At 58.8% G+C, this 22,524-nt stretch overlaps 1 protein-coding gene across 1 annotated transcript in view; it reads left to right on the forward strand.

Annotated features, from left to right (window-relative positions):
* The first annotated feature begins 1,137 nt into the window (after positions 1-1,137).
* The window catches only part of tap1 (transporter 1, ATP-binding cassette, sub-family B (MDR/TAP)), a 107,804-nt gene continuing 86,417 nt past the window's right edge, over positions 1,138-22,524 (forward strand). The window contains exon 1 of the mRNA XM_085974644.1: positions 1,138-1,295. The gene's annotated coding sequence lies outside the window, so the exon portion shown is untranslated. The remainder of the gene's footprint in view (positions 1,296-22,524) is intronic.

Raw genomic sequence — 22,524 nt, forward strand, 5'->3', positions numbered from 1 at the left:
CTGCTCCTGTAGACAGGTGTCTGGGGATAAAAACAGAAAATGCTGGAAATACTCAGCAGGTCAGGCAGCATCTGTAGAGAGAAACAGAGTTAACGTTTCAGGTCGATGACCCTTTGTCAGAACTGGAAAAAGCTGGAGACAACAGGTTTTTAAGCAAGTGCAGGGAGAAGGGGGTGGGGGGGTGGAAAGAACAAAATGGAAGGTCTGTGATAGGGTGGAAGGCAGGAGAGATTGAGAGACAAAAGGGATGATGGTGCGAGGCAAGAGGAGATGGTCGTGGGACAAGTTAAGAAACAAAAGATGACTCTAGATGAAGTGTGAATGGCAATGGCAGAATGATCGACAGCTGCCATGTGAGAGAGAGAGAAAAAAAATGAAAAAAGATGGGTCAGAGGTTATGGTCTGAAATTGTTGAACTCGATGTTGAGCCCAGAAGGCTGTAAAGTGCCTAATCGAAAGATGAGGTGCTGTTCCTCGAGCTTACGTTGAGCTTCATTGGGACAGTGTAATAGGTCGAGGACGGAGAGGTCAGAGTGGGAGTGGAGCGGAGAATTAAAGTGACAGACGACCGGAAGCTCAGGGTTACTCTTACGGACTGAACAGAGGTGTTCCGCCAAGCGGTCACCCAATCTGCGTTTGGTCTCCCCAGAAAGAGACCGCATCGTGAGCAGCGAATACAGTATACTAGATTGCAAGAAGTACAAGTAAATCGCTGATTCGCCTGGAAGGAGTGTTTGGGGCCCTGGACAGTGCCTGGGGATCATTGTCACCTTCCAGTTCAAACCCTGCAGTGACTATCCTGTAACCACCTCTGCTGCAACCGGTCAAAGAAACAGCCCATGTCCATTGAAGCCTGTGTGAAAACCGGCACTATAAAAATAAAACTTGGAGGCTAGGTACTAACATCTTGAATTGATACTTAATTGGTCCTAACAAAACAAACATTTACAAATGCTGAAATATTTAAAAAGCCAAGGCAGGAAGAGGCGTCACCTTGAGGAGCTACAACTGAAACTGTTGCTGTTTTCTCTCGGAGGCTGGCGGTACTTCCAGCCTTTGCCTGCTTGTATTTCAGATTCCAGGCCTGTGCATTTCATTTTCTTTTTAATTCCTGATATTAACGATCTGTTATTTTATGTAGCTGCGCAGATTCCCGTCCAATGAAATGGCTGCTAACTCTCTTTCCCTGCTCCCCGCCATTTACCCATGAACTTCAGCGTCACTGAGGGAAAACTCCAGCAGAGAATCGGGCCCTTGATGTTCATTTGCAATACAATTGTATGAATGATTGACAGGTATGCAGCCAATCAGATTATTATGCCAGCCTGACTTTATTGTGTCAAGGTGCATAGAGTTAGAGAATGATACAGCACAGAAGGAGGCCATTCGGCCCACTCTTTGAAAGAGCTATCCAACTCCCCTGCTGTTTCCTCATAGCCCTGTATTTGTCCCCCATCAAATATTTATCCAATTATTTTTTGAAAGTTATTATTGAATATGCTCCCACCACCCTTTCAGGCAGTGCATTCCAGATCACAACAACATGCACCCCCGTTAAAATTGTACCATCTTACAAAAGAAAATGTTCCAGAATGTTTTCCATCCCAATATTTCTGTAACCACGTTAAGGTGCCCTCTTCAACACAAAGGAAGTAATGCTGTCTCAAATAGGAGTACTGTTTCTGTCTCCCATGATTTTCAGAATGTATTTAATTCCAGTTATAAATGCAATTTGAAACGGTCATAATAGATCCCTCAGTGTGTTGTCAGGTACAATATTTAATTCTGTTTAAGTATTAACTAATATAAAAAAATGTTTCCTCATCTCGCCTCTGGCTCTTTTGCCAATGACCTTAAATCTGTGTCCTCTGGTCACCGACCCTTCCGCCGCAGGAAACAGTTTCTCCTTATTTACTCTCAAATCCGTTCATGATTTTGAACACCTCTATCAAATCTCCGATCAATCTTCTCTGCTCCAAGGAGAACAACCCCAGCTTCTCCAGTCTATCCACGTAACTGAAGTCCCTTATCCCTGGTCTCATTCTAGTAAATCTCCTCTGCACCCTCTCCCAGGCCTTCACATCCTTCCTAAAGTGTGGAGCCCAGAACTGAACACAACACTCCAGCTGAGGCCAAATCAGTGCTTTACAAAGGTTCAGCATAACTTCCATGATTTTGGACTCTATGCTCTATTAATAAAGTCAGGATTTCAACAACCTTCTCAACTTGTCCTGTCACCATCAAAGATTTGTATAGGTGAACCCCCAGGTCTCTCTGTTCCTGCACCCCCGTTAAAATTGTACCATCTTACAAAAGAAAATGTTCCAGAATGTTTTCCATCCCAATATTTCTGTAATCACGTTAAGGTGCCCTCTTCAACACAAAGGAAGTAATGCTGTCTCAAATAGGAGTACTGTTTCTGTCTCCCATGATTTTCAGAATGTATTTAATTCCAGTTATAAATGCAATTTGAAACGGTCATAATAGATCCCTCAGTGTGTCGGCAGGTACAATATTTAATTCTGTTTAAGTATTAACTGACGCCATAGACTGCCGCAAACTTCGGACAGAAATCAATGGAAATTTCCATGGATTTTTTCTTTCAGGCATCTATGAATGTCTTTATTTGTCCTGCAATTCCCCATAATCTCTCAATCACTTCCTGCTGAATTAAACAGGGATGTTTTAGAAACATAGAAGATAGGAGCAGGAGTAGGCCATTCGGCCCCTCGAGCCTGCTCCGCCATTCAATGTGATCATGGCTGATCATCCAAATTCAGTACCCTGTCCCTGCCTTTTCCCCATATCCCTTGATCCCTTTAGCCTCAAGAAATATATCCAACTCTTTCTTGAATATATTTAATGAACTAGCCTCCACCGCCCTCTGTGGCAGAGAATTCCACAGGTTCACCACTCTCTGGGTGAAGAAATTCCTCCTCATTTCAGTCCTAAATGGCTTACTGATGCGCTATCAATTACTCATAAAAGACTGAGAGTTAAGAGAGTAACTAAAGGCTTTTATTAACAAAAGAATGAAGGTCTGCCTCGAGTGGTCGACCGGTCCAGAATACAAAGGGGCTGGGGAGCAGTCACATTTATACTAGGACTTGTGGGAGGAGTCAGCCGAGGCATCTCCAGGCATGTACACAGTGGAATACAAACAGTGGTTTACCACATTCACCCCTTGTTTAAAATTGAGTCCGGCGGGGTGAAGTGTATTAAAAGTTAGTGTATTGGAGTCTCTCCGGAGGTCTTGTCTGCCGCTGTGATCAGCGTGGCGACGGCAGGGGTAGTGGAGCTTCCGGCGTCGAGTCCCGCGTAGGCTGTGGCACAGGCGTGTCGTCCTCGTAGATGTCGAGCGGGTCGCGGGGCCCAGGCCTGCCGTCTGCTGGGGCTGGATATCGGATCGTGGGGGGGGGTGGTAGTGAGTAGTGGGTTACTGCGGCCCCCGAGGGTGCAAGGTCTCTTATGGAGACTGTGTCCTCCCGCCCGTCCGGGTATGCAATGTAAGCATACTGGGGGTTGGCGTGGAGGAGGTCGACCCTCTCGACCAGGGGGTCCGTTTTATGGGTCCTCACGTGTCTTCTCAGTAGGACCGGCCCTGGGGACGTCAGCCATGGCGGTAACGATGTCCCCGATGTGGACTTCCTTGGGAAGACAAACATTTTCTCATGAGGGGTGGCGTTAGTGGCAGTGCAGAGCAGTGACCGAATAGAGGAGCGCATCGGGGAGCACATCCTGCCAGCGGGAGGTTGGAAGGCCCCTAGACTTTAAGGCTAGCAGGGCGGCCTTCCAAACTGTCGCATTTTCTCTTTCCACCTGTCCGTTCCCCCGGGGGTTGTAACTGGTGGTCCTGCTTGTGGCAATACCCCTAGTTAGCAGGTACTGACGGAGTTCGTCGCTCATAAACGATGAGCCCCGGTCGCTATGGATATAGCTGGGGAAACCGAACAGGGTGAAGAGGTCGTTCAGACATTTAATGACTGTGGCACTGGTCATGTCCGGGCAGGGGATGGCAAACGGGAAACGGGAGTACTCATCAATAATATTGAGGAAGTACACATTGCGGTCGGAGGAGGGGAGAGGCCCTTTAAAATCAACGCTCAGGCGCTCGAAGGGGCGAGTGGCTTTTATCAGGTGGGCCCTGTCTGGTCTATAAAAGTGCGGTTTGCACTCAGCGCAGACTTGGCAGTTCCTGGTCATGGTCCTGACCTCCTCAATGGAGTAAGGCAGGTTGCGGGCCTTGATGAAGTGGAAGAACCTGGTGACCCCCGGGTGGCAGAGGTCATTGTGGAGGGCCCGCAGTCTATCGATCTGCGCGCTGGCGCAGGTGCCACGCGATAGCGCATCCGGGGGTTCATTGAGCTTCCCGGGCCGGTACAAGATCTCGTAATTGTAGGTGGAAAGTTCGATTCTCCACCTCAAGATCTTGTCATTTTTGATTTTGCCCCTCTGCTTGTTGTTAAACATGAAAGCAACTGAACGCTGGTCAGTGAGCAGGGTAAATCGTTTTCCGGCCAGGTAGTGCCTCCAATGACGCACAGCCTCCACAATCGCCTGGGCCTCCTTCTCGACAGCGGAGTGTCTGGTCTCCGGGCCTTGGAGGGTTCGTGAAAAGAAGGCCATGGGTCTCCCCGCCTGATTGAGGGTAGCGGCCAGGGCAAAGTCGGACGCGTCGCTTTCCACCTGGAAGGGGATGGATTCGTCCACTGCGTGCATGGTGGCTTTGGCAATGTCCTCCTTGATACGGTGGAAGGCTAAGCGGGCCTCTGCCGTCACGGGAAAAGAGGTGGACTTGATCAGCGGACGGGCCTTGTCCGCATAGTAGGGGACCCACTGGGCGTAGTAAGAAAAAAACCCTAGGCACCTCTTCAGGGCCTTGAGGCAGTGGGGCAGTGGGAGTTGCATAAGGGGACGCATCCGGTCGGGGTCGGGGCCGATGACTCCGTGTTCCACAACACAGCCAAGGATGGCGAGGCGGTTTGTGCGGAATATGCACTTCTCCTTGTTATATGTCAGGTTCAGGAGTTGGGCGGTGCGGAGGAATTTTTCGAGGTTTGCGTCATGGTCCTGCAAGTCACGGCCGCAGATGGTCACATTGTCCAGATATGGGAAAGTGGCCTGCAACGCATTTTGATCTACCATCCGGTCCATCTCCCTTTGGTGACGCCAAAGGGAACCCTAAGGAAGTGATAGAGGCGGCCGTTTGCCTCAAAGGCAGTATACTGGCGGTCCTCAGGGCGGATAGGGAGCTGGTGGTACGCTGATTTCAGGTCAATGGTCGAGAAGACGCGGTACTGCCCGATCTGGTTGACCATATTGTGGTAAACCACTTTTATCGTTACACTATAGTTATCACTGTTGTATTGTTATCACCGTTATCACTGTTGTATCACGATACGAGGTCGCCTCTTGTCGCGCCACACGTGAGTCATGGGGGCGGCCATCTTTGATCAAGGCAACCGACCCCAATAGTGCCTCATGTGAGTTATGGGGGCAGCCATCTTCTCCGCCATTTTGTCCTACCTCGTGGGAGATGCCATTTTACCCACCACGCCCGACTGCCACCGGGCCCCCGGACCCGACGACCGCCTCGCCCGCAGACGACAACGACTCGCTTACCTACACGCTAGCCTCCGTCACTCTGGATCAAGCCCGCCCACACCACCTGTCCAAGTCGATGATGGACATCAAAGTAAACGGCCACGCCACGACCTGCCTGTTCGACAGCGGAAGCACGGAGAGCTTCATCCACCCAGACACGGTGAGCCACTACTCCCTCCCTGTCCTGCCAACGCGCAACCGAATCTCGATGGCATCGAGGTCCCACGCCACGGACATTAGCGGCTACTGTGCTGTGACCTTGTCGGTTAAGGGTACAGAGTATAAAAACTTTAAACTCCTCATCCTCCCCCAGCTCTGCGCTGCCGTCCTACTAGGGCTGGACTTCCAATCCCACCTCCAAAGTGTAACCCTAGCATACGGTGGACCCCTCCCCCCACTCACAGTCGACAACCAGCGAAGGTTAAACCGCCCACCGCGTAACACCTGCAGCCTATCCACCCTCAAGGTGCCGCCACCTTCCCTGTTCGCTAACCTCACCCCCGACTGCAAACCCGTCGCTACCAAGAGCAGGCGGTACAGCGCTGGGGACAGAGCTTTCATTAGCTCTGAGGTGCAGCGTCTCCTGAAGGAGGGCATCATCGAGGGGAGCAACAGCCCCTGGCGTGCCCAGGTCGTGGTCGTTAAGACCGGCGATAAAAATCGCCTGGTCATCGACTACAGCCAGACCATAAACAGATACACCCAGCTGGACGCATACCCCCTTCCCCGCATATCTGACATGGTCAATCAGATTGCACAATACCGCGTATTCTCGACCATCGACCTTAAGTCGGCCTACCACCAACTCCCTATCCACCCCGAGGACCGCCAGTACACCGCCTTCGAGGCGAATGGGTGCCTATACCACTTCCTTAGGGTCCCCTTCGGTGTCACCAACGGGGTCTCGGTCTTCCAAAGGGAGATGGACCGGATGGTTGACCAGAACGGACTGCAGGCCACATTCCCCTACCTAGATAACGTCACCATCTGCGGCCGCGACCGGCAGGACCACGACGTGAATCTGGAGAAATTCCTCCGTACAGCCCAACGGCTGAACCTCACCTACAATAAGGAGAAATGTGTGTTTAACACCTCGCGCCTTGCCATCCTTGGCTGTGTAGTAGAGAACGGACTCATCGGCCCCGACCCCGAAAGAATGCGCCCCCTCATGGAGCTACCCCTCCCCCACTGCCCTAAGGCACTTAAGAGAACCCTGGGGCTCTTCACCTACTATGCCCAATGGGTGCCCAATTATGCGGACAAAGCCAGACCCCTCATGAAGTCCACATCCTTCCCCCTTACGGAGGAAGCGTGCGCAGCCTTCTCCCTCATTAAGGGAGACATTGCCAAGGCCACTATGCACGCAGTGGATGAGTCCATCCCCTTCCAAGTCGAGAGCGATGCATCCGACTTCGCCCTAGCCGCCACCCTTAACCAGGAGGGGAGACCGGTGGCCTTCTTCTCAAGGACCCTACAGGGCCCTGAGATCCGACACTCGTCGGTCGAGAAGGAGGCCCAGGCGATTGTGGAGGCGGTACGACGCTGGAGGCACTACCTGGCAGGCAAACGATTTACCCTCCTTACCGACCAACGTTCGGTCGCTTTTATGTTTAATAACAAGCTGAGGGGCAAAATCAAGAATGACAAGATCTTGAGGTGGAGAATCGAGCTATCCACCTACGATTATGATATCTTGTACCGGCCAGGTAAGCTGAACGAACCCCCCGATGCTCTGTCACGAATTACATGCGCCAGCGCGCAAAGTGATAGACTTCAGACCCTCCACAACGACCTCTGCCACCCCGGGGTCACCAGACTTTACCACTTCATTAAGGCCCGCAACCTGCCCTACTCCATCGAGGAGGTCAGGACCATAACCAGGAACTGCCAGACCTGTGCCGAGTGCAAACCGCACTTCTTTAGGCCGGACAGAGCAAGCCTGATCAAGGCCACCCGCCCCTTCGAGCGCCTGAGCATCGACTTTAAGGGGCCCCTCCCGTCCTCTGACCGTAATGTGTACTTCCTCAACATTGTTGATGAGTACTCCCGTTTCCCCTTTGCCTTCCCCTGCCCAGACATGACCAGTACCACGGTCATTAAATGCCTGAACGACCTCTTCGCCTTGTTCGGGTTCCCAAACTATATACATAGTGACCGGGGCTCCTCTTTCATGAGCGAGGAACTCCGTCAGTTCCTACTAGCGAGAGGTATTGCAGCAAGTAGGACCACCAGCTACAACCCCCGAGGGAACGGCCAGGTGGAAAGAGAGAACGCGACGGTATGGAAGGCCGTCCTCTTAGCCTTAAAGTCTAAGGGCCTCCCAACCTCCCGCTGGCAGGAAGTCCTCCCGACAGCGCTGCACTCCATCCGGTCACTACTTTGCACTGCCGTTAACGCCACCCCCCATGAACGAATGTTTGTTTTCCCCAGGAAGTCGACTACGGGAACCACTCTACCAACCTGGCTGACCTCTCCGGGGCCCGTCTTGCTACGAAAGCACGTGAGGGCCCATAAAACAGACCCCCTGGTCGAGAGGGTGAACCTCCTGCACGCCAACCCCCAGTACGCCTACGTGGCTTACCCAGACGGGCGGGAGGACACTGTCTCCTTACGAGACCTCGCACCCTCGGGCACTCCGGAGACACCACCTTTACCCCCCCCACCACCCCCCCAATTCCAGCCCAGGTAGACGGCATGCCGGAACCCCACGAGCCTTCGCCGACCACGCAGACACCAGCACTAACACCGGATAATGCAGCACCGCCGCTGCGACGATCGGAGAGGCTTACGAGGCCTCCGGACAGACTGACATACCAGAACTGGTAGTACACTTCACCCCGCCGGACTCAAATCTAAACAAGGGGTGAATGTGGTAAACCACTTTTATCGTTACACTATAGTTATCACTGTTGTATTGTTATCACCGTTATCACTGTTGTATCACGATACGAGGTCGCCTCTTGTCGCGCTGTTATACCTGGGCTGACCACCTCCGACTCCGCCCATGGCTCCACCTACCTGCCCAGGTATAAAGGTAGTCGATTGGCTGGTATTCCTCCTTGTTGGACCCGATCACCCACGAGGGTGGGCTCTGTTATTTAGTCAATAAAAACCTTTAGTTACGTTCCTAACTCGTCGCTTTTTATTGGACGAATTGATAGGTATATCACATATCAGCTATGCGGGGGAGTGGGTAGGCGTCCAGCAGGGTGTAGCGATTTATTGTCTGGCTGTAGTCGATGACCAGGCGCTGCTTCTCGCCGGTCTTAACGACCACAACCTGGGCTCGCCAGGGGCTGGTGCTGCCCTCAATAATCCCTTCCTTCAGGAGCCGCTCCACTTCGGTTTTAATGAAAGCCCTGTCCCCGGCACTGTATCGCCTGCTCTTTGTGGCGATGGGCTTACAGTCGGGGGTGAGGTTAGCAAACAGTGGTGGGGGGGTGGCACCTGGTGCGCGGCGGGCAATTTGGAAGCTGCTGGCTGCGGACTGTGAGTGGGGGTAGGGGTCCACCGTACGCCATCGTAACACTTTTAAGGTGGCACTGAAAATCTAACCCCAGCAGGACGGCAGCGCAGAGGTCGGGCAGGACCAGAAGTTTAAAATGATCGTACAGAGTCCCGTCTACTACGAGTGTCACCACGCAGTAGCCGCCGATGTCCGCCGACTGGGACTCGGAGGCCATAGAAATCCGCTGGTGCGCAGGCAGGACTGGGAGAGAGCAACGCCGCACCGTGTCGGGGTGGATGAAGCTCTCCGTGCTCCCAGAGTCAAAAAGGCAGATTGTATCGTGACCATTTACCTTAATGTCCATTGTGGAACTGGCCAGCTGGTGCGGTCTCGCTTGGTCCAGTGTAACGGATGCCAGCGTAGGGGTCGGTGTGTCGCTGCGGGTATCAGATGAGGCGGTGTTGGGGGCCTGCTGCGTTCCGGCTGTCGTCCAAGATGGCGGCGTCCATGATCCCCATGTGGCTGGAGGCGTCCAAAATGGCTGCTGTACCGGTGGTTCGCACATGGCTGGGGAGGCCCAAGATGGCGGCCCGCATGGCCCACACGTGGCGCTGCTGGGGTTCGGGGTGGCTTTGGCCCTGCAGACGCTAGCGTAGTGTCCCTTCTTCCCGCAGCCCGAGCAGATAGCGTTTTTCGTCGGGCAGCGCGCTCTGGGGTGTTTTGCCTGGCCACAGAAGTAGCATTTCTGGCCTTGGGGCACTGCTGTCTGGCCTTGGGACACTGCTGCGGTCGTTGGGCCGTTGCTGGGGTGTGGCTGGGGTGGCACGGCGCTATGAGGCGGTCCTACCGTGTCCCAGGCTGTCATTCCCCGCGGCGTCCACGGTGCAGAGGAGTAGGCATCCATGCCCCGGTAGGCTGCATCCAATGATAGTGCGAGTTCAGAGGCCTTGTTGAGGTCGAGGTCACTCTGCTCCAGCAGTCGCTGTCGGGTGTAATTGGATCTGTGGCCCGCTACAAAAGCGTCCCGGATAAGTTCCTCTGTGTACACGGCGGCCTTTACATCCTTACAACCACAGGCCCGGCCAAGCACAGACAGTGCCTGAAGGTATTCCACGGTCGATTCCCCAGGTTGTTGTTTACGACTCCCCAGAAGGTGCCTGGCGTACACTTTGTTCACTGGGCGCGTGTACTGGTCCTTGAGGAGCTTGATAGCGTCCGCGTACGAGGTCGCGTCTTGGATGACCGAGTACACTCGGTGGTTCACTTTGGAGGTCAGGACATCCAGTTTGTCCTCGTCCGATTTGATTGCTGCGGAGGCGGTCAGGAATTTTTCGAAACACTTAAGCCAGTGAGTAAACTTGGTGGCTGAGTCCGCCTCCCGATGATCTAAGTCCAGGCATGCTGGTGTGAGGATCTTCTCCATTATAAAAATTTTGTTAATAAAATTGATGCGCTATGAATTACTCATAAAAGACTGAGAGTTAAGAGAGTAACTAAAGGCTTTTATTAACAAAAGAATGAAGGTCTGCCTCGAGTGGTCGACCGGTCCAGAATACAAAGGGGCTGGGGAGCAGTCACCTTTATACTAGGACTTGTGGGAGGAGTCAGCCGAGGCATGTCCAGGCATGTACACAGTGGAATACAAACAGTGGTGCAATTCCCCATAATCTCTCAATCACTTCCTGCTGAATTAAACAGGGATGTTTTAGAAACATAGAAGATAGGAGCAGGAGTAGGCCATTTGGCCCTTCGAGCCTGCTCCGCCATTCAATGTGATCATGGCTGATCATCCAAATTCAGTACCCTGTCCCTGCCTTTTCCCCATATCCCTTGATCCCTTTAGCCTCAAGAAATATATCCAACTCTTTCTTGAATATATTTAATGAACTAGCCTCCACCGCCCTCTGTGGCAGAGAATTCCACAGGTTCACCACTCTCTGGGTGAAGAAATTCCTCCTCATTTCAGTCCTAAATGGCTTACCCCTTATCCTTAGACTATGACCCCTGGTTCTGGACTCCCCGGCCATCAGAAACATCCTTCCTGTATCTAGTCTGTCCAGACCTGACAGAATTTGATAGGTTTCGATGAGATCCCCTCTCAATCTTCTAAACTCCAGTGAGTATAAGCCCAATTGACACAATCTCTCCTCATATGTCATTCCTGCCATCCCAGGTATCAGCCTGGTGAATCTTCGCTGCACTCCCTCCATGGCAAGAACGTCCTTCCTCAGGTAAGGTGACCAAAACTGCACACAATACTCAAGGTGCGGTCTCACCAAGGCCCTGTACAACTGTAGCAAGACATCCTTGTTCCTGTACTCGAACCTTCTTGCTATGAAGGCCAACATACCATTTGCCTTCTTAACCGCCTGCTGCACCTGCATGCTTACCTTCAGCGACTGGTGCACAAGGACACCCAGGTCTCTTTGCACTTCCCCTTCTCCCAATCTATTGCCATTCAAATAATAATCTGCCTTCCTGTTTTTGCCACCAAAGTGGATAACCTCACATTTATCCACATTATAGTGCATTTGCCATGTTTCTGCCCAATCACCCAACCTGTCCAAATCGTACTGGAGTTTCCTGACATCCTCCTCGCAGCTTACCCTCCCGCCCAGCTTTGTGTCGTCTGCAAATTTGGAGATATTACATCCAATTCCCTCGTCCAGATCATTAATATATATTGTGAACAGCTGGGGTCCTAGGACCGATCCTTGCGGTACCCCACTAGTCACTGCCTGCCACTCAGAAAACGACCCGTTTATTCCAAGTCTTTGCTTTCTGTCCGCCAACCAGTTCTCTATCCAAGTCAATACCTTGCCCCCAATTCCATGTGCCTTAATTTTGCACGCTAATCTCTTGTGTGGGACCTTATCGAAAGCCTTCTGAAAGTCCAAATACACCACATCTCCCTTATCTATTTTACCAGTTACATCCTCAAAAAATTCCAGTAGATTAGTCAAGCATGATTTACCTTTTGTAAATCCATGTTGACTTTGTCCGATCCTGTCACTGCTTTCCAAGTGCTCTGCTATTACATCTTTTATAATAGACTCTAGCATTTTCCCCACTACCGATGTCAGGCTTACCGGTCTATAATTCCCTGCTTTTTCTCTACCACCTTTTTTGAATAGTGGGGTAACATTAGCTACCCTCCAATCCATGGGTACCGTTCCAGAGTCTATCGAGTTCTGGAAGATGACCAGTAATGCATCTACTATCTCTAGGGCCACTTCCTTAAGTACCCTGGGATATAAACCATCAGGCCCTGGGGATTTATCGGCCTTCAGTCCCATCAATTTTCCTAACACCATTTTCCTACAAATACTGATTTCTTTCAGTTCCTCTCTTTCATCAGACCCTATGTTCCCCGGCAGCTCTGGGAGGTTATTTGTGTCCTCCTTTGTGAAGACAGAACCAAAGTATGTATTTAGTTGATCTGCCATTTCCTTGTTTCCCATTATAAATTCCCCTGATTCTGACTGTAAGGGACCTACACTTGACTTCACTAATCTTTTTCTCTTCACATATCTATAAAAGCTTTTACAGTCAGTTTTTATGTTCCCTGATAGCTTACTCTCATTCTATTTTCCCTTTCTTAATTAATCCCTTTGTCCTCCTTTGTTGAATCCTAAACTGCTCCCAACCCTCAGGATTATTGCTTTTTCTAGCCAATTTATATGTCCTCTCCTTGGATCTTATGCTATCCCTAATTTCCCTTGTTAGCCACGGTTGAGTCACCTTTTTTGTTTTATTTTTATGCCAAACTGGGATGAACAAATTCTGTAGCTCATCCATTCGGTCTTTGAATGTTTGCCATTGCCTATCCACCGTCAACCCTTTGAGCGCCACTCCCCACTCAATCCTACCCAACTCGCTCCCCAGACCATCGTAGTTTCCTTTATTTAAATTGAGGACCCTTGTCTCTGAGTCAACTACTTCATTCTCCATCTTAATGAAGAATTCGATCATATTATGATCGCTCTGACCCAAGGGGCCTCGTACAACAAGATTGCTAATTAATCCTTTCTCGTTACATAATACCCAGTCTAAGATGGCCTGATCTCTGGTTGGTTCCTCGACATATTGGTCCAGGAAACCATCCCGTAAACACTCCAGGAATTCCTCCTCCACAGTATTGTTACTAATTTGGTTGGCCCAATCTATATGTAGATGAAAGTCACCCATGATGACTGCTGTGCCCTTATTGCACGCTTCTTTAATTTCCCTTTTAATGCCATCCCCAACCTCCGCATTACTGTTTGGAGGTCTATATACCACTGCCACTAATGTTTTTTTCCCCTTAGTATTTCTCAATTCTACCCATACAGATTCCACATCATCAGAGCTAATATCCTTCATTACAATTGTATTAATCCCTTCTTTAACCAGTAATGCTACCCCACCTCCCTTTCCTTTTTGCCTATCTTTCCTGAATATCGAATACCCCTGGATGTTGAGTTCCCAGTCTTGGCCATCCTTGAGCCACGTTTCTGTAATCCCAACCAAATCGTATTCGTTTACCTCTATTTGCGCAGCCAATTCATCCACCTTATTACAAATGCTCCTCGCATTAAGACACAAAGCCTTCAGGCTTGTTTTTTTAACGCTCTTAGACCTATTAGAATTATTATTTACTGTGGCCACGTTTGATTTAAACCGTTGATTTCTCTGACTGCCACTTTTGTTTTTCTCCTTCCTATCTTTTGCTTTTATCCCTGTTTTCCTTTCCTCTGTCTCCCTGCTCAGGTTCCCAACCCCCTGCCATTTTAGTTTAAACCCCCCTGAACAGTGCTAGCAAACCACCCCGCAAGGATATTTGTCCCGCTCTGGTTCAGGTGCAACCCGTCCGACTTGTACAAGTCCCACCTTTCCCAGAAGCAGGCCCAGTGATCCAGGAAACTAAAGCCCTCCCTCCTGCACCAACTCTTTAGCCACGCATTCATCTGCTCTATCCTCCTATTCCTATACTCACTAGCACGTGGCACCGGGAGTAATCCAGAGATTACAACCTTTGAGGTCCTGCTCTTTAATCTGCTACCTAGCTCCCTAAATTCTTGTTGCAGGACCTCATCCCTCTTCCTACCTATGTCGTTGGTCCCAATGTGAACCACGACCTCTGCCTGTTAACCCTCCCCCTTCAGAATGCCCTGCAGCCGTTCAGTGACATCCTTGACCCTGGCACCAGGGAGGCAACAAACCATCCTGGAGTCACGTCTACGGCCACAGAACCGTCTATCTGACAAGTGACTGTGCTCCTCCTACTTTTAACTGGCTCGGTTGTTTAAGAGCGTTTCCATGCACCGTGCACTCAAATCACTTGTTACACTCTCAATATTGACAAGGCTGCAGTGTGAGGATTCACTAACTGCCCAGAAGTGCAGAATCTCTTTCCGCTGTGAAAGTGCAGCTGCATTTCTAAATAGGACGGCCTTTCCCACATGGAACGCTGGCCATGGAGGGCAGTGGGGTCAGTGCGACCATTAGGGTGAGTGATGGACCCGGATAAATAGTGACATCAGTGATAGAGACCCCCTCCCACAGTCTCCTGCTCCTCCCACAGTCTCCTCCCCCTCCCACAGTCTCCTCCTCCTCCCACAGTCTCCTCCCGCTCCCACAGTCTCCTCCCCCTCCCACACTCTCCTCCCCCTCCCACAGCCTCCTCCTCCTCCCACAGTCTGCTCCCCCTCCCACAGTCTCCTCCCCCTCCCACAGTCTCCTCCTCCTCCCACAGTCTCCTCCCCCTCCCACAGTCTCCTCCCCCTCCCACAGTCTCCTCCTCCTCCCACAGTCTCCTCCCCCTCCCACAGTCTCCTCCTCCCAAAGTCCCCTCCCCTTCCCACAGTCTCCTCCTCCTCCCACAGTCTCCTCCCCCTCCCACATTCTCCTCCTCCCACAGTCTCCTCCCCCTCCCACAGTCTCCTCCCCCTCCCACAGTCTCCTCCTCCTCCCACAGTCTCCTCCCCCTCCCACAGTCTCCTCCTCCTCCCAGTCTCCTCCCCCTCCCACAGTCTCCCCCTCCCACAGTCTCCTCCCCCCCACCGTCTCCTCCCCCTCCAACAGTATCCTCCCCCTCCCACCGTCCCCTCCCCCTCCCACAGTCTCCTCCCCCTCCCACAGACTCCTCCCCCTCCTGCAGTCTCCTCCTCCTCCCGCAGTCTCCTCCTCCTCCCACACTCTCCTCCCCCTCCCACAGTCTCCTCCCCCACCCACAGTCTCCTCTCCCTCCCACAGTCTCCTCCTCCCACAGCCTCCTCCCCCTCCCACAGTCTCCTCCCCCTCCCACAGTCTCCCCCTCCCACAGTCTCCTCCTCCTCCCACAGTCTCCTCCTCCTCCCACAGTCTCCTCCCCCTCCCACAGTCTCCCCCTCCCACAATCCCCTCCCACTCCCACAGTCTCCCCCTCCCACAGTCTCCTCCCCCTCCCACAGTCTCCCCCTCCCACAGTCTCCTTCTCCCCCCACAGTCTCCTCCCCCTCCCACAGTCTCCCCCTCCCACAGTCTCCTCCCCCTCCCACAGTCTCCTCCCCCTCCCACAGTCTGCTCCTCCTCCCACAGCCTGCTCCTCCTCCCACAGGCTCCTCCCCCTCCCACAGTCTCCTCCCCCTCCCACAGTCTCCTCCCCCTCCCACAGTCTCCTCCCCCTCGCACTGTCTCCTCCCCCTCGCACTGTCTCCTCCCCCTCCCACGGTCTCCTCCCCCTCCCACAGTCTCCTCCCCCTCCCACAGTCTCCTCCCCTCCCACAGTCTCCTCCCCTCCCACAGTCTCCTCCCCCTCCCACAGTCTCCTCCTCCTCCCACAGTCTCCTCCTCCTCCCACAGTCTCCTCCCCCTCCCACAGTCTCCCCCTCCCACAGTCTCCTCCTCCCCCCACAGTCTCCTCCTCCCCCCACAGTCTCCTCCCCCTCCCACAGTCTCCCCCTCCCACAGTCTCCTCCCCCTCCCACAGTCTCCTCCTCCTCCCACAGTCTCCTCCTCCTCCCACAGTCTCCTCCCCCTCCCACAGTCTCCCCCTCCCACAGTCTCCTCCTCCCCCCACAGTATCCTCTCCCTCCCACAGTCTCCCCCTCCCACAGTCTCCTCCCCTCCCACAGTCTCCTCCCCTCCCACAGTCTCCTCCCCCTCCCACAGTCTCCTCCTCCTCCCACAGTCTCCTCCCCCTCCCACAGTCTCCCCCTCCCACAGTCTCCTCCTCCCCCCACAGTCTCCTCCTCCCCCCACAGTATCCTCCCCCTCCCACAGTCTCCCCCTCCCACAGTCTCCACCTCCTCCCACAGTCTCCTCCTCCTCCCACAGTCTCCTCCCCCTCCCACAGTCTCCACCTCCTCCCACAGTCTCCTCCTCCTCCCACAGTCTCCTCCCCCTCCCACAGTCTCCTCCCCCTCCCACAGTCTCCTCCCACTCCCACAGTCTCCTCCCCCTCCCAGTCTCCTCATCCTCCCACAGTCTCCTCCCCCTCCCACAGTCTCCTCCCCCTCCCACAGTCTCCTCCTCCTCGCACAGCCTCCCCCTCCCACAGTCTCCTCCCCCTCCCACAGTCTCCTCCCCCTCCCACAGTCTCCTCCCACCCACAGTCTCCTCCCCCTCCCACAGTCTCCTCCCCCTCCCACAGTCTCCTCCCCTCCCACACTCTCCTCCCCTCCCACACTCTCCTCCCCCTCCCACAGTCTCCTCCCCCCCACAGTCTCCTCCCCCTCCCACAGTCTCCTCCCCCCCACAGTCTCCTCCCCCTCCCACAGTCTCCTCCCCCTCCCACAGTCTCCTCCCCCCCACTGTCTCCTCCCCCTCCCACAGTATCGTCCCCCTCCCACAGTCTCCTCCCCCTCCCACAGTCTCCTCCCCCTCCCACAGTATCGTCCCCCTCCCACTGTCTCCTCCCCCTCCCACAGTATCGTCCCCCTCCCACAGTCTCCTCCCCCGCCCACAGTCTCCTCCCCCTCCCACAGTCTCCTCCCCCTCCCACAGCCTCCCCCTCCCACAGTCTCCTCCTCCTCCCACAGTCTCCTCCTCCTCCCACAGTATCCTCCCCCTCCCACAGTCTCCTCCCCCTCCCACAGTCTCCTCCTCCTCCTACGGTCTCCCCCTCCCACAGTCTCCTCCTCCTCCCACAGTCTCCTCCTCCTCCCACGGTCTCCCCCTCCCACAGTCTCCTCCTCCTCCCACAGTCTCCTCCTCCTCCCACGGTCTCCCCCTCCCACAGTCTCCTCCCCCTCCCACAGTCTCCTCCTCCTCCCACGGTCTCCCCCTCCCACAGTCTCCTCCTCCTCCCACAGTCTCCTCCTCCTCCCACAGTATCCTCCCCCTCCCACAGTCTCCTCCCCCTCCCACAGTCTCCTCCCCCTCCCACAGTCTCCTCCCCCTCCCACAGTCTCCTCCCCCCCACAGTCTCGTCCCCCTCCCACAGTCTCCTCCCCCTCCCACAGTCTCCTCCCCCTCCCACGGTCTCCCCCTCCCACAGTCTCCTCCCCCTCCCACAGTCTCTTCCTCCTCCCACAGCCTCCTCCTCCTCCCACAGTCTCCTCCCACTCCCACAGTCTCTTCATCCCACAGTCTCCTCCCCCTCCCACAGTCTCCTACTCCTCCCACAGTCTCCTCCCCTCCACAGTCTCCTCCCCCTCCCACAGTCTCCTCCCCCTCCCACAGTCTCCTCCCCCTCCCACTGTCTCCTCCTCCTCCCACAGTCTCCTCCCCCTTCCACAGCCTCCTCCTCCTCCCACAGTCTCCCCCTCCCACAGTCTCCTATCCCCTCCCACAGTCTCCTCCCCCTTCCACAGCCTCCTCCTCCTCCCACAGTCTCCCCCTCCCACAGTCTCCCCCTCCCACAGTCTCCTCCCCCTCCCACAGTCTCCTCCTCCTCCCAGTCTCCTCCTCCTCCCACAGTCTCCTCCCCCTCCCACAGTCTCCTCCCCCTCCCACAGTCTCCTCCTCCCACTCTCTCCTCCCCCTCCCACAGTCTCCTCCTCCTCCCACAGTCTCCTCCCCTCCCACAGTCTCCTCCCCCTCCCACAGTCTCCTCCTCCTCCCACACTCCCCTCCCCCTCACTCTCCTCCCCCTCCCACAGTCTCCTCCCCCTCCCACATTCTCCTCCTCCCACTCTCTCCTCCCCCTCCCACAGTCTCCTCCTCCTCCCACAGTCTCCTCCCCTCCCACAGTCTCCCCCCCCTCCCACAGTCTCCTCCTCCTCCCACAGTCTCCTACTCCTCCCACAGTCTCCTCCCCCTCCCACAGTCCCCTCCTCCCACACTCCCCTCCCCCTCACTCTCCTCCCCCTCCCACAGTCTCCTCCCCCTCCCACATTCTCCTCCTCCCACTCTCTCCTCCCCCTCCCACAGTCTCCTGCTCCTCCCACAGTCTCCTCCCCCTCCCACAGCCTCCTCCCCCTCCCACAGTCTCCTCCCCCCCGCTCCTCCTCCCCCCGCTCCTACTCCCCCCGCTCCTCCTCCCCTCGCTCCTCCTCCTCCCCGCTCCTCCTCCCCGCTCCCCCTCCTCACTCCTCCCCCCGCTCCTCCTCCCCGTGCTCCTCCTCCCCCCCGCTCCTCCTCCCCGCTCCTCCTTCCCCACGCTCCTCCTCCCCCCGCTCCTCCTCCACCCCGCTCCTCCTCCCTCCGCTCCTCCTCCCCCCCCGCTCCTCCTCCTCCCCCCCTCCTTCTCCCCCTCCCCCCCTCCTCCTCCCTCCGCTCCTCCACCCCCCCGCTCCTCCTCCTCCCCCCTCCTCCTCCCCCTCCCTTCCCCCTCCTCCCCCCGCTCCTCCTCCCCCCCCGCTCCTCCTCCCCCCCCCCGCTCCTCCTCCGCCCCGCTCCTCCTCCCCGCCCCCGCTCCTCCTCCCCCCCGCTCCTCCCCTCCCCCCCCGCTCCTCCCCTCCCACCCCGCTCCTCCCCTCCCCCGCTCCTCCTCTCCCCGGCTCCTCCTCCCCCCGCTCCTCCTCCCCCCGCTCCTCCTCCCCTCCCGCTCCTCCTCCCCCCCCGCTCCTCCTCCCCCCCCGCTCCTCCTCCCCCCCGCTCCTCCCCCCCGCTCCTCCTCCCTCCGCTCCTCCTCCCCCCCCGCTCCTCCTCCCCCTCCCGCTCCTCCTCCCCCCCCGCTCCTCCTCCCCCCCGCTCCTCCTCCCCCCCAGCTCCTCCCCCCCGCTCCTCCCCCCCGCTCCTCCTCCCCCCCGCTCCTCCTCCCCCCGCTCCTCCTCCTCCCCCCCTCCTCCTCCTCCCCCCCTCCTCCTCCCCCCACCGCTCCTCCTCCCCCCCAACTCTCCTTCTCCTCCCCCCCTCCTCCTCCCCCCACCGTTCCTCCTCCCCCCCGCTCCTCCTCCCCCTCGCTCCTCCTCCCCCCCGCTCCTCCTCCCCCCGCTCCTCCCCCCCGCTCCTCCTCCTCCCCCCTCCTCCTCCCCCCCCCGCTCCTCCCCCCCCGCTCCTCCTCCTCCCCCCCCTCCTCCTCCCCCCACCGCTCCTGCTCCCCCCCCCGCTCCTGCTCCCCCACCTCCTCCTCCCCCCACCGCTCCTCCTCCCTCCCCCCGGCTCCTCCTCCCCCCCCCGCTCCTCCTCCCCCCCCCCGCTCCTCCTCCCCCCGCCCCGGCTCCTCCTCTCCTCCCTCCTCCTCCCCACCGCTCCTCCTCCTCCCCCCCCTCCTCCCCCCCTCCTCCCCCCCCGCTCCTCCCCCCCCGCTCCTCCTCCCCCCCCCGCTCCTCCTCCCCCCCGCTCCTCCTCCCCCCCCCACTCCTCCTCCCCCCCCGCTCCTCCTCCTCCCCCCCCTCCTCCTCCCCCCCCGCTCCTCCTCCCCCCCCCCCGCTCCTCCTCCTCCCCCCAACTCTCCTCCTCCTCCCCCCAACTCTCCTCCTCCTCCCCCCCTCTTCCTCCCCCCCCCCCGGCTCCTCCTCCCCCCCGGCTCCTCCTCCCCCTCCTCCTCCCCCCCTCCTCCTCCCCCCGCTCCTCCTTCCCCCCCCCGCTCCTCCTCCCCCCGCTCCTCCTCCCCCCCCCGGCTCCTCCCCCCCCCGCTCCTCCTCCCCCCGGCTCCTCCTCCCCCCCTCCTCCTCCCCCTCCCCCCGCTCCTCCTCCCCCCTCCTACCCCGCTCCTCCTCCTCCCCCCCTCCTCCCCCCCCGCTCCTCCTCCCCCCCCTCCTCCCCCCTCCTCCCCACCCGCTCCTCCTCCCCCCCGCTCCTCCTCCCCCCCGCTCCTCCTCCCCCTCCTCCCCCCCCGCTCCTCCTCCCCCTCCTCCCCCCCGCTCCTCCTCCCCCCCCCGCTCCTGCTCCCCTCCTCCTCCCCCCGCTCCTCCTCCCCCCCCTCCTCCCCCCCCGCTCCTCCTCCCCCCGCTCCTCTTCCCCCCCCTCCTCCCCCGCTCCTCCTCCCCCCGCTCCTCCTCCCCCCCTCCTCCCCCCCGCTCCTCCTCCCACCGCTCCTCCCCCCCCGCTCCTCCTCCCCCCCCGCTCCTCCTCCCCCTGCTCCTCCTCCCCCCCGCTCCTCCTCCCCCCGCTCCTCCTCCCCCCGCTCCTCCTCCCCCGTCCTCCCCCTCCTCCGCTCCTCCTCCCCCCGCTCCTCCTCCCCCCTCCTCCTCCCCCCCCCTCCCCCCCGTCCTCCCCCGCTCCTCCTCCCCCTCCTCCCCCCCCGCTCCTGCTCCCCCCCCGCTCCTCCTCCCCCTCCTCCCCCCCCGCTCCTCCTGCTCCCCCGCTCCTCCCCCCCCGCTCCTCCCCCCCCACTCCTCCTCCCCCTCCTCCCCCCCCGCTCCTCCCCCCCCCCGTCCTCCCCCCGTCCTACCCCCCGCTCCTCCTCCCCCCGCTCCGCCTCCCCCCGCTCCTCCTCCCCCCGCTACTCCTCCTCCCCCCGCTCCTCCTCCCCCCCCGTCCTCCCCCCGTCCTCCCCCCCCCGCTCCTCCTCCCCCCGCACCGCCTCCCCCCGCTCCTCCTCCCCCCACTCCTCCTCCCCCCCCGCTCCTCCTCCTCCCCCCGCTCCTCCTCCCCCCCGCTCCTCCTCCCCCGCTCCTCCTCCCCCCGCTCCTCCTCCCCCCCTGCTCCTCCTCCCCCCGCTCCTCCTCCCCCGTCCTCCCCCTCCTCCGCTCCTCCTCCCCCCGCTCCTCCTCCCCCCCCTCCTCCCCCCCTCCTCCCCCCCGTCCTCCCCCCCGCTCCTCCTCCCCCCGCTCCTCCCCCCCCGCTCCTCCTCCCCCCGCTCCTCCTCCCCCCCCGCTCCTCCTCCCCCCGCTCCTCCTCGCCCTCCCCGCTCCTCCCCCCCCGCTCCTCCTCCCCCCCCGCTCCTCCTCCCCCCCCGCTCCTCCTCCTCCCCCCCTCCTCCCCCCCGCTCCTCCTCCTCCCCCCCCTCCTCCTCCCCCCCCCGCTCCTCCTCCCCCCCCCCCGCTCCTCCTCCTCCCCCCAACTCTCCTCCTCCTCCCCCCAACTCTCCTCCTCCTCCCCCCCTCTTCCTCCCCCCCCCCCGGCTCCTCCTCCCCCCCGGCTCCTCCTCCCCCCCCTCCTCCCCCCCTCCTCCTCCCCCCCCCCCGCTCCTCCTCCCCCCCCCGCTCCTCCTCCCCCCGCTCCTCCTCCCCCCCCGGCTCCTCCCCGCCCCGCTCCTCCTCCCCCCGCTCCTCCTCCCCCCGGCTCCTCCTCCCCCCCTCCTCCTCCTCCCCCCGCTCCTCCTCCCCCTCCCCCCGCTCCTCCTCCCCCCTCCTACCCCCGCTCCTCCTCCTCCCCCCATCCTCCCCCCCGCTCCTCCTCCCCCCGCTCCTCCACCCCCCCGCTCCTCCTCCCCCCCGCTCCTCCTCCCCCCCTCCTCCCCCCGCGCTCCTCCTCCCCACCCGCTCCTCCTCCCCCCCGCTCCTCCTCCCCCTCCTCCCCCCCGCTCCTCCTCCCCCTCCTCCCCCCCGCTCCTCCCCCCCCTCCTCCCCCCCTCCTCCCCCCCCGCTCCTCCCCCCCGCTCCTCCTCCCCCTGCTCCTCCTCCCCCCCCGCTCCTCCTCCCCCCCTCCTCCTCCCCCCCTCCTCCTCCTCCCCCCCCTCCTCCTCCCCCCTCCTCCTCCTCCCCCCCCGCTCCTCCCCCCCGCTCCTCCTCCCCCCGCTCCTCCTCCCCCCCCGCTCCTCCTCCCCCTCCTCCCCCCCGCTCCTCCTCCCCCCCCGCTCCTCCTCCCTCCTCCCCCCCCGCTCCTCCCCCCCGCTCCTCCTCCCCCCCCCGCTCCTCCTCCCCCCCGCTCCTCCTCCCCCCCCCGCTCCTCCTCCCCCCCGCTCCTCCTCCTCCCCCCCTCCTCCTCCCCCCCCGCTCCTCCTCCCCCCCCCCGCTCCTCCTCCTCCCCCCAACTCTCCTCCTCCTCCCCCCAACTCTCCTCCTCCTCCCCCCCTCTTCCTCCACCCCCCCGGCTCCTCCTCCCCCCCGGCTCCTCCTCCCCCTCCTCCTCGCCCCCCTCCTCCTCCCCCCCGCTCCTCCTCCCTCCCCCCGCTCCTCCTCCCCCCCCCGCTCCTCCTCCCCCCGCTCCTCCTCCCCCCCCCGGCTCCTCCCCCCCCCGCT

The sequence above is a fragment of the Somniosus microcephalus genome, unplaced genomic scaffold (assembly GCF_052327205.1).
Source record: "Somniosus microcephalus isolate GS21.2 unplaced genomic scaffold, FLI_Smic_1.0 unresolved_chr1, whole genome shotgun sequence".
In the NCBI taxonomy this organism is placed as follows: domain Eukaryota; kingdom Metazoa; phylum Chordata; class Chondrichthyes; order Squaliformes; family Somniosidae; genus Somniosus; species Somniosus microcephalus.